The sequence below is a fragment of the Humulus lupulus genome, chromosome 1 (assembly GCF_963169125.1).
Source record: "Humulus lupulus chromosome 1, drHumLupu1.1, whole genome shotgun sequence".
In the NCBI taxonomy this organism is placed as follows: Eukaryota; Viridiplantae; Streptophyta; class Magnoliopsida; order Rosales; family Cannabaceae; genus Humulus; species Humulus lupulus.
The window spans coordinates 202,490,758-202,502,425 of record NC_084793.1 but is presented as its reverse complement, the minus strand read 5'-3'; the positions used below and the strand labels follow the sequence as shown (position 1 = coordinate 202,502,425).

At 40.3% G+C, this 11,668-nt stretch overlaps 1 non-coding gene across 1 annotated transcript; it reads right to left on the bottom strand.

Annotated features, from left to right (window-relative positions):
- Window positions 1-8,471: 8,471 nt before the first annotated feature.
- On the bottom strand, window positions 8,472-8,578 carry LOC133813481 (small nucleolar RNA R71). Its single transcript, XR_009884490.1, has one exon. It is a non-coding gene; the product is annotated as a small nucleolar RNA R71 (small nucleolar RNA).
- Window positions 8,579-11,668: the final 3,090 nt, after the last annotated feature.

Here is an 11,668-nt window from a genome sequence, read left to right as displayed (position 1 = left end):
CTTGCCAAGCAAATCACCACTTACCAAGTTTCTACTCATTTCAGGAACACAAAGTACATTCACTAATGTTACTTTCTTGCTGGAGGTGAAAAAGACTTCAATAGTACCTTTGCCAAGTACCTTGGATTTGCCCTCATTTCCCATTTGAATCTCATGGTTGCCCTTTGACTCTTCAAAGGTCTTGAACAATGATTTGTCATAGGTGACATGGACGGTGGCACATGAATCATACCACCAACCTTTCACCTTGCCTTGGACCGCATTCACCTCACTAAGGGTAGCAACTATGTTCTCCTCTTGAGTTGCGTTTACCTTAGGGCCTTGTTGGTCTCCTCTATGCCTACACTCTCTAGCATAGTGACCTTTTTTCTCACACACAAACCAAGGACCTTTCTCGCCCTTAAACTTGTTTGGGTTGGTTCTTGGACCCAAGGATGTCTCGTTACCCTTCTTGCCTTTCCCTTTGTTTTTGGGATGTTTTGGTTGTGACACCGCATTTTGTTTGGAAGTCTCTCCATTAGACCCCTCCACAAGTTCATCTCTACATATCGATTCCTTCTTGATTCGAATATGCTTTTGGATTTCCTCCAAATAATAATCCTAATTTTTGTGAAGGATTCTTTTCCTATAGCTCCTCCAAGTTGGTGGTAATTTAGCCACTATAGCACCAACTTGAAAGGCCTCGGGAAGCTCAATCTTCAAAACTTTCAATATGTTAACAATTATTTACAATTCATGTATTTGAGGAAGAATAGGTTTATCACCAAAAAACTTGAAATCAATATATTGAGATATCAAAAACTTTTTGGTACCTTCCTCTTCCGCCTTGAATTTTGTCTCAAGTGCATCCCATATTTCCTTTGCCAATTTGGTCTCGGTGTAGAGATCATAGAGCCTATCAGAAAATGCGTTGAAGATATGACCCCTACAAAGGAGATTGTCCTCCTCCCTCCTCCATCTTTTCTCCACCTCCTCAGGAGTGTCCTTGTCGGATGGCGTTGGGAGAGGTTCTAGAGTGGACTCTAGAATGTAGGCGATCTTGAGAGTGGTCAAAAGGAATCTCACCTTGTCTTGCCATCTAGTAAAATTAGACCCATCAAACCTACCCAACCTCACTAGGTCTTGATTCATGATCTTGATAGTCTCACCTTCCATTGAAACAAACAAAGGGGTAAGCTTTTGAATGTTAGGAAAATATATGTTGTATCAATGGAAATGGGTAAGAAATATTACAACTCTAGACAAAATAATAAAAATAAACTTTAGACTGACTAAATAGCGTTACAACTCTATAACTGAAAATACAGATAAATAAGAGAAGGATTAAAAGAAGAGAATGGTGAAATACAACTCTAAGCAAAATGATACAAATAAAGTAAAAATGTTTGTAACAAAAGAAATGAACAAATATAAGAACAAGAACAAATAACAAGAAACTCTCACTCACACAACCAAAGTGAAGAATGTTGGGGATCACCAACTTGAACAAGATTTGAAACATTTGTCCAAAAGCTTATTTTCCCCTCACCCAAGCACTAAGGGATCTCTCACAGATTTTGAAAATTGCTTTCTGAAATAATCAAGCCTCTAGGTGTTTTCTAGCAAAGTGCTCTAATGGGTAGAAAAGTTGTGTCTTACAAGTGAGAAATAGGCTCCTATTTATAAAGATTAGAGATACCCTTTGAATTTTAAATTCCACCAACCCCCATGCCTGTTACCAATGATTAATTGGATGTTTATGGAATTAAAAATGAGATTTGGGAGTTATTTGGGTTTTTGGAGCCGTTCAAAAAGGTTGGAAAAAGCTTAAAAACATTGGTCAATCAAGCACCTGTGACTACGGCCAGGAGTATCAATGGTCGCAGCCACTGGTCTCTGTTCCCCAGGCCGCAGCCACTGACCAATTCCAGCACACAAAAATGTGTTGTTTTTCCAAACATTTCCAATTCACTTCCAATTGATTTTGTAACCCCCAAAACACATTATTGGGGTTAAAATCATATCTCTAATTGCCATTGCACATATGGCTTTAAGAAAATCATCTCAATATTGTGTAACATCAAATCTACAAATAATGGGCAATATTTGGAAGTTACAAATTTGTGACTGAATTTGTAACACTAAATATGTTACATATTTGGATATTCACACATATATAAATATTGTAACTCTTTATTATATATTACAATATGTGACACTCTTTGTCACATTTATTTAATCTAAAACATTATATTATAAAATAATATAATATTACATTATATTATAAAATAATATAACATTGGTTAATCCGAAGGACATGACCAGGAATTCGTAATGCCCATACCTCCTGCGAAATGCGGTCTTTGGTATGTCCTCCTCTCTATTCCTTAACTGGTAGTAGCCTGACCGAAGGTCAATCTTGGAAAACACTGTCTTCCCCTATAGCTGGTCAAACAAGTCATTGATCTTGGGCAGTGGATACTTATTCTTGATGGTCAACTTATTCAGCTCTCTGTAGTTAATACATATCCTTAAGGACCCATCCTTCTTCTCAACAAGCAACATCGGAGTGCCCCATGGCGAAAAACTCGGTCTAATGAATCCTAAATCCAGTAACTCCTGCAACTGAATCTTCAGTTCCTTCAACTCTGTTAGAGCCATTCTATAAGGTGTCTTAGATACTGGCTCCGCTACTGGCACCAACTCTATGACAAACTTGATCTCTCGGTGTGGTGGCAACCCTGACAAGTCTGTTGGAAACACATCAGGAAACTCACGCACTAATTTGATCTCATCTGGTCCAACGAAAACAATCCTAGAGGTATCCACGATGTTCGCTAGGAATCCTATGCAACCTACTTGCATTAGGTCTCTAGCCTTTAGTGCCAAAATCATAGGTACTCACAGTCCACTCACTGTCCCCACAAATACAAAGGGTACCTCCCCTTCCAGTTCAAAGGTCACCATCATGCGCTTGCAGTCAATCGTCACCCCATACTTTGATAACCAATCCATCTCTAGGATCATATCAAAGTCGTCCATTGCTAGCTCAATCAAATCCACAAATAACTCCCTACTATCTATCTCTACTGGTAGTGCTCTAACCCATCTCCTAGAGACTACTAGTTCCCCAGTCGGAAACAAAGTCCTGAATCCCCTATTATACAAATCACTAGGTCTACATAATCACAGATGAATGAGTAGCCCTTGAGTCAATCAATGCAGTAAATGAAGAACTGGCACTAGAAATCTGACCTGTCACGACCGAGGGGCTAGCCTCAGCCTCAGTCTGGATCAACGTAAATACTTTGGATGGAGTGAGTTTTTCGCTCTACTTTAGTTCTTCTTTCATGACTTGTGGGCAGTCCTTCCTTAGATGATTGATACTCCCACAAGCAAAGTAGTCTATGATTCTGCACTCTCCCTGATGTCGTCGCCTGCACCAAGGACACACTAGGAAACTCCTCCAGTTGTCTCCCCTGCCCTGATGGTCACTAGAAGCACCTTGTGCCCTCCTATCTGAGCCAGGTGGAACAAAAGAGTCTGGGGCCTTTCTCTTCTGCTCACTGAGGCCACTACCCCAGCTAGATCCAGTAAAAGGGGCACCGTCCTCTGAGTGTCGCGCCTAGCGGCGCCCTCTCTCCATATCTGATCCTCAGCCCCCTCAACAGTAAGGGCCTTCTCCACTACCTTTGCATAGGTGGTAGTTCCTGGATCCAGAGTTATCTTGACATCACAGGCGATCATAATGTTCAATCCCCACATAAATCGATCCCTCCGTGCCATATTAGTAGGCACCAAGTCCGGTGCAAACTTCGCTATTTGGTCAAACTTCAAAGCATACTCTGTAACCGTCATCTGGTTCTGGGTCAGATTAACAAACTCGTCCACCTTTGCATCTCAGACTGCAACACTATAATATTTCTCGTTAAAGATGTGTCTGAATTCTTCCCAGGTCATAACCACCACTTTGCTCCTTTTGGACACAACATCCCACCAAATGCGAGCGTATTCTCTTAATATATAACTGGCACAGGCCACTCTCTCATTCCCTTCCACCCTCATAAAATCCAAAACGGAATAAATCATGTTCATCCACTACTCTGTCCGCAGTCGGTCTGGGCCATCCTCAAAGGTGGGAGGATGTTGCTTCCTAAACCTCTCATACAAGGGTTCCCACATGTTTTTTATCACAGGTTGGGCTAGCACTGGTGCCACAGCTTGTGGAACCTGTAACCCAATACCCCAAGGAAGGGCCTGCTGCCTCAACTCTCAGAGCTCAGCTTTCGTTCGTTGCAATCTGGCTTCCATTTCATCATGCATCTATTGCCAATTCGATTGGGAAGGTGGAGGTTCCTGACCCTCGTTGTCATCTTCGGCCCTATTGCTGCAGATTCTGATTGATCGCCGAGGCATTATTACAATATGCTTACAACCAATGACGCCACACATCAGGCATGATAGCAACATCCAAAACCACCTCCCAATCTCATCAATCAGCCACAATCCACATATCACACATAGCATGTAACAGTCAAGGGAGCCATGCCCTAGCATCATGCATATATCAACACAATTTCATGCTATATCTATACATCTAAGCAATCAGGGCAACCTAAATAAACAATTAAACATATAATTCATTAAATACCAACCAACCATGAGCCGAGCTTGTCACTGGCAGCGAGTGTACATGTTCGGTCGATCTCTAGGAACCATAAACCTTGTCACGCTCTAATACCAAATTGTAATGCCCTACTACCGTATAGTCGTTACCATGTGATTTAAAAATATGCCATTAGCTCGTTAGTCGAGGCTTTTAGGTTAAAAGTGTGACTAAATTGAAATAAAACTTGTTTAATGACATAAATTATAAATATTTGGGCATTCATTGAAATCATAAATAGATATACATTTAGGATCCCAAAACATTGTTTAGAAAATGTATTACAACTCAAAATATAAATATGGCCAACCTAAGCGACAAAAGCAAATCATTACAATATATTTCCCAAAATAACCCTGGCCATGGCAGCCAGGTTGGCCGAACATGTACACGCCACTCCACGCTCTCTGTACTCATGGTTGGTGGACCTTTCCTTTGCCCTTACCTGCACCATAGAGCACCCGTAAGCCAAATCCCATTAAGAAAACTCAACATATAACATATCACATATCAATTCAACAGTATATAACAAAACAGTCAAAAGACTAAACACATAGAGACCTACGCTGACCCAAGCGCTTTACCAGGCCCTGGGTTCGAGGTCTTCACCGAGCGGGTGGATGCAACACCCTTGAAGGGTCTCACCCTAGTGGCCTGCACTCAGCGTGCTTAACGTTGATCCCGACCTTTGTCTTCTCCGGACTTTGCCGTTCCCAAGCCCTAGCAGCTACCTAGTCAATACCCATAAACAACATTCTCATTACTATTCGATTTTATAATTGAACCCCGGAACCAATCATGTGCTCTCGGCACCTCCAATTTCCCCACATGGGGTGGTGAAATCGTCTCCCGAGCCCTTGGGCCTATGCCCTAAAAATACAACAGGGCCCTGAAAATGGCCTAGCGCCGCGACACAGCCATACAAGCGCCACGGCTCGGAAGAACAGCGTCGCAGCGCTCCTACGCGAACCTAGAAAACTTGGTTTTTCCACCATTTTTCCTTGAAACAAAACTTTCCCAAACCATCCCCAAGTGCCCAAGTTCCAATTGGACACAAAACTCAAAATAAACAACACATATGTATCACAAACATACCCAAACTCTCATCCAAACTCTAAATCACCCAATGGTTTAAAATTCCTAAAAAACTTAAACCACACCTGAAAATCTTTTAAAAATTCAAAGGAATCCTTACCTTTAGAGAGGAATTCAACCCTAGGTTGCCTCAAATTCCACTCCAAACTTCCACTCTTAGATTCCCAAGCTAGTGTTCCTCAAACATCATCCCAAAAATCCATTTTTCAAAGATCAAACTCAAAACTCCCAAGAACAAGTAAAAGACCTTAAACTAGAAAAATGAAATTCTTACCTCTTCTTAGATTTCGAAATTTCTAAGACTTGGTAGTTGTTAATCCACTCCCATAGCTTGAATCTACCCCCAATTTCTCAAACCACCAAAATCCTCAAGCTTGTTCTTGGCTTTTCTCCTTCTATAGTTCTTAGGAACTATGTGAGTGTGAGTGGGGAAGTGTTTGTACATGTATTGCTTTCCTTTAGCCAAGGGTTGTTTAATGTATGCCCAAAGAAAACTCTACCCCTCCCTCTAACTTAGTTCTAGGCTAACCCTTAAGGGTATCTAGGTCCTTTCATCTTTTTACAAAAATGTCACCTTTTACTTATTATTTCAGTAACAACACTGACCTCAAATTACTAGTAGTTACCACTCTTAATAGATACCAAATACCAAATTTGTGATTCTCCACTAACACTGCGGGATAGGATCTCCTTGTTAGGAAACTTATACATGATCTTTATTTATTTTCATGTAAATCTAATATTAAACAAGTTAATATGAAACAGCATAGAACATGTTTCTAAAATTGAATTCAAAGAGAAATAATGATAAGAATACTTACATTATATGGAGTGGAATAACTGATAAGTGAGTTTTAGACTCATTTATCTATGTGTTTTTTAGGTAAAGTATTAGGTGTTTGTTTTGTTTTGTTCTATTTTACGTTTGTTTTGGTATGTTTTCAGGTGTCGAAGGACTTAGGTGATTTAGGTGTGGAAACATGGTGGAAACATAGAAAAAATGACAAAAAGTGGTGGAAATTGTGTTTCGGAGCACTTCCTGCAACCGCAGGAAGTGTGTCTTGCGATCGCAGCTTCAGAGGAGTTTTGCATTCTAGAGCATTCCTGCGACCACAGGATATGCCTGAAAAAGAGAAAAACACAGATTTTTAATTAAGGGGTTTTTAGTCATTTCAAGCTTAACAAAACACTAATTAGGTTAAATGACAACTAATTAGAGGGAGTGAAGGATTTTTTGGAGTTCTGAACGGAGGAAGACGACGGCTGAGAGTGGAGAACACCATTGGAGGATACATTCTTGAGTTTTCATCATCTATCTTTAATATTTTCATGTTTGTAATTGAATTTTATGATTGCTAGAATGAATATTATGGGCTAATTTCTCCTTTAGGGCTATTATGTGAATCTTTTGGAAACCCTTTTTATGGATTAATGCAGAATTCATGTTCTTCTTCACCTCTTTCAATTCCTTACAATCTGTGTTACTTGTGCAATTATTGATTGATCACCTCTAATTGTTATTACATGAATCAAATTGAAATCTGAAAAGTGAAATTTGATATGCTTTGATTGTTTGGATGCAAACTCAATTTAGAACGAAAGTATCTAAGTTGTTTGCTTATTTTTCTGAGTTGCGTGCTTAATGCCTTCTTCATGATTCAACTTTGCCATAGAAATATAGGAAGTTGTCATTTAGATTGAATTTGTAAATCTTAACCAGATTATGAATTGTTTTTGCAACTTGTTCTTGAATAGAGAGAAGGGGATATAATTCTTGCATTAGGAAGTAAAAGGGTGGAAAATAGAGGATCATAATTGTCCTAATTTCATTCTCTCTGTTATTTCGTTAAAATTTTCATTGTACTTCGTTAGTTTTCCTTTTTGTTTGAAAACTCTGAAATTGTTTAATCAAATAGAATTAAAAAAAATTGATTGATTGGTAATTGATAAATCAGTCCTTGAGGACGATACTTGGTTTTTACCATATTATTACAAATTGCGACTGTGTGCACTTGCATAGCTAAAATTTCGCAACAAGTTTTTGGCGCCGTTGCCGGGGACTGAAAATAATTATCAATATCAGTCTGATTAATTTTTATTCTAATTTGATTCTAATTTCTCTTGTTTCTAATCTGTTTAGTTGCCTAATTTGTCTATCTCAAGTGAACTGTGTTATATGCGTAGCAGAAGAGGAGCAGACAATCTTGTTCCTTTGAATCCTGAGATTGAAAAGTCTTGCAAGCAAAACAGAAAGAACAAGAGGGAGGCCTAGAAATCTGTGAAGATGGCACAGAATGATGGGGATGGCAGGAATGTTTTAATTCCTGGAATTGCACAAGGGGGTCAGGCTTAGAACAATGCTGAGAGAAGCATGAGAGACTATGTACTACCCACTCTGACAAGAGTACAAAACAGTATACGCCCACCAGGTGTAGAGGCTAACAACTTTGAGATCAAGCCAGCTATTCTACAAATGGTGCAATCCTCTGTTCAATTTAATGGGTTGCCTTCTGAAGACCCTCACACCCATTTGTCTAATTTTCTGGAGCTGTGTGGAACTTTCAGATACAATGGGGTGAGTGATGACGCTATTAAACTTAGGCTTTTCCCATTTTCTCTGAGGGATAGAGCTAAAAGTTGGCTGAATTCTTTGCAACCGAACTCTATATTTACCTGGCAGGATCTGGCTCAGAAGTTTTTGTCAAAATTCTTCCCTCCTTCCAAAGCTGCTAAATTGAGGGGAGAAATCAATAATTTTTGCCAGAATGATGGAGAATCATTGTATGAAGCTTGGGAACGGTTCAAAGAACTTTTGAGAAGATGTCCTCATCATGGCATTGAACAGTGGATGTTAGTACAGAATTTTTATAATGGTTTATGTCCTACTACCAGAACCATTATTGATGCTGCAGTGGGTGGTACTTTTATGAGCAAGAGTGCAACTGGTGCCTATGAACTGCTGGAGGACATGGCCACAAATAACCATCAGTGGTCTAAGGAAAGATCATCGGGGGTCAGAAAGGTAGCTGGGGTGCATGAGCTGGATGCAATCACTGCTCTAACAGCACAAGTAGCCTCCTTGACAAAACAGTTACAACAGAGCACTGTATCTGCTAATGCGGTTCAAATGGCAGTTAGGTGTGAAATTTGTGGTGGTTCTCACTCTATCGATCAGTGCCCTATCAGTATGAATAATAACACTCCGATGGATCACGCTCAGGTTCAAGCGGTGGGAAACTTTCAAAAGCCATTCAATAATCCATTCTCCAATACTTATAATCCTGGGTGGCGAAATCATCCTAATTTTTCTTGGAAGAATAATCAGGGCCAGCAACCTCAGTTTCAGGGCCAATTTCAGAATAATATGCCTCAGCCACCAATGCATCAAGCCTCTTCATCACAACAGCCTAGGCCTCAAAAATCAATGAATCAAGCTCCACCTGAAAGGCCTAATGAATTGCAAGCTGCATTATTGACCCTCACCAACACTCAAACTCAGTTTATGACAGTGACTAGATCTTCTATCAGAAACCTGGAAACACAAGTTGGGCAGTTGGCTAATATGCTCAATAACAGACCGCAGGGAAATTTGCCCAGTAATACTGAAGTCAACCCTAAGGAGCAAGTTCAGGCAATTACTCTGAGGAGTGGGAAGCAAATTGATCAGCCTAGATCTCCACAGGTAGTGGTTCAGAATGGAGAAATGGGTGAACAGTCTGATCCAGCAGAGGTTACTGAAGACCACCAGCTTTCAGAAAAGAGTCCGCCAGTTGTTAATGAGCAGCCAGTTCGAGTTCCATACCCTCAGAGGCTTAGAAAGACTACACTAGATAAACAGTTTTCTAAGTTTTTAGAGGTGTTTAAAAAGCTGCATATAAATATTCCTTTCGCTGAGGCCTTGGAGCAAATGCCTAGCTATGTGAAATTCATGAAGGAGATTCTGTCCAAGAAAAGGAAGATGGAAGACTATGAGACTGTAGCACTCACTGAAGAGTGCAGCGTGATATTACAAAGGAAGTTACCCCAAAAGCTGAGAGATCGAGGGAGCTTCACCATACCTTGCACCATTGGAAAATTTGAATGCAAACACGCTTTATGTGATCTGGGGGCGAGTATTAATCTGATGCCCTTATCTGTGTTTAGAAGACTTGGTTTGGGGGAGGCAAAACCAACAACTGTCACTCTACAACTAGCAGACCGATAAGTGACACATCCACGGGGTATTATTGAAGATGTTCTTGTGAAAGTGGATAAGTTTATATTTCCAGCTGACTTTATCGATTTGGACATGGAGGAGGATACAGATGTACCTATTATTCTCGACAGACCATTTCTAGCCACAGGTCAAGCTCTTATTGATGTTCAAAAGGGAGAGCTTAAGCTTAGAGTTCAAGGAGATGAGGTGGTCTTTAATGTCTTCAAGGTCATGAAGTATCCGGTGGCTAGTGACAGTTGCTATAGTGTGGATGTGATAGAGAAGGCAGTCTCGAAGAGAAGGATGAATAGTGATGCCTTAGAGGCAGTATTATTGGGTGATGAGGTCGATGATGATGATGCTGAGATAAAAGATTGTGTAAACTGGATCAATTCCTTCCTGCCATACTGGAAGAAGTTTCGAGAATTAGCAGATGTGCCTGATAACTTGCTAACATCCATTCAGCAGCCACCGCAGCTAGAATTGAAGGTTCTTCCAGATCATTTGCGTTATGCATATTTGGGGGAGAATGAAACTTTACCTGTCATTGTGTCAGCTGACTTGTCAAAGATAGAATTGGAGAAATTGTTGAGGGTTTTAAGGGAGCATAAATTGGCCATTTGGTGGACCTTGGCGGATATTAGAGGAATAAGCCCATCGACAGTAATGCATAAAATCTGATTGGAGGAGAATAGCAAGCCATCCATAGAGGCCCAGAGAAGACTCAATCCAGCCATGAAGGAAGTCGTACTTGAGAAAATTCTTAAATGGTTGGACGTTGGGGTGATTTACCCAATTTATGATAGCGCATGGGTGAGCCCTGTGCAAGTGGTACCTAAAAAGGGTGGTATGACAATGGTAAAAAATGAAAACAATGAACTCATTCCAACAAGAATTGTAACGGGGTGGCAGATTTGTATAGGTTACCGCAAGCTCAACAAGGAAACAAGGAAGGACCATTTTCCTTTGCCTTTCCTTGATCAAATGCTTGATAGACTGGCAGGCCATAGCTACTACTGTTTCTTGGATGGGTATTCAGGGTATCATCAGATCGCTATTGCACCAGAGGATCAAGAGAAAACAACTTTTACATGTCCTTATGGCACATTTGCTTTCAGGAGAATGCCATTTGGACTATGTAATACCCCTGCAACATTTCAACGGTGCATGATGGCTATATTTTTAGATATGGTAGAAAGGTGTATTGAGATATTCATGGATGATTTCTCTGTTTTTGGCTCATCATTTGATCTCTGTTTGGGTAACCTGGAAAACGTGTTGAATCGTTGTGAGAAGGCAAATCTGGTGTTGAATTGGGAGAAATGCCATTTTATGGTAAAAGAGGGGATTGTTCTTGGCCATAAAATTTCGAGTGAGGGAATTGAGGTAGATAGAGCAAAAATTTCTACCATTGAAAAGCTGCCTCCACCAGTTTCAGTCAAAGGTGTAAGAAGTTTTCTTGGTCATGCTGGGTTCTATCGAAGATTCATAAAAGATTTCTCTAAAGTGTCCAAGCCTCTCTCGAATCTGCTTATGAATGGAGTTTTCTTTGATTTTAATGATGAATGTTTGAAGGCTTTCAATTTCTTGAAAGAAAAGCTTATTTCTGCTCCAATTGTGATAGCTCCAAATTGGGAATTGCCTTTTGAGTTGATGTGTGATGCTAGTGACTATGCAGTGGGGGCAGTTTTGGGACAGCGAATTGACAAGGTATTCAGGTCTATTTATTATGC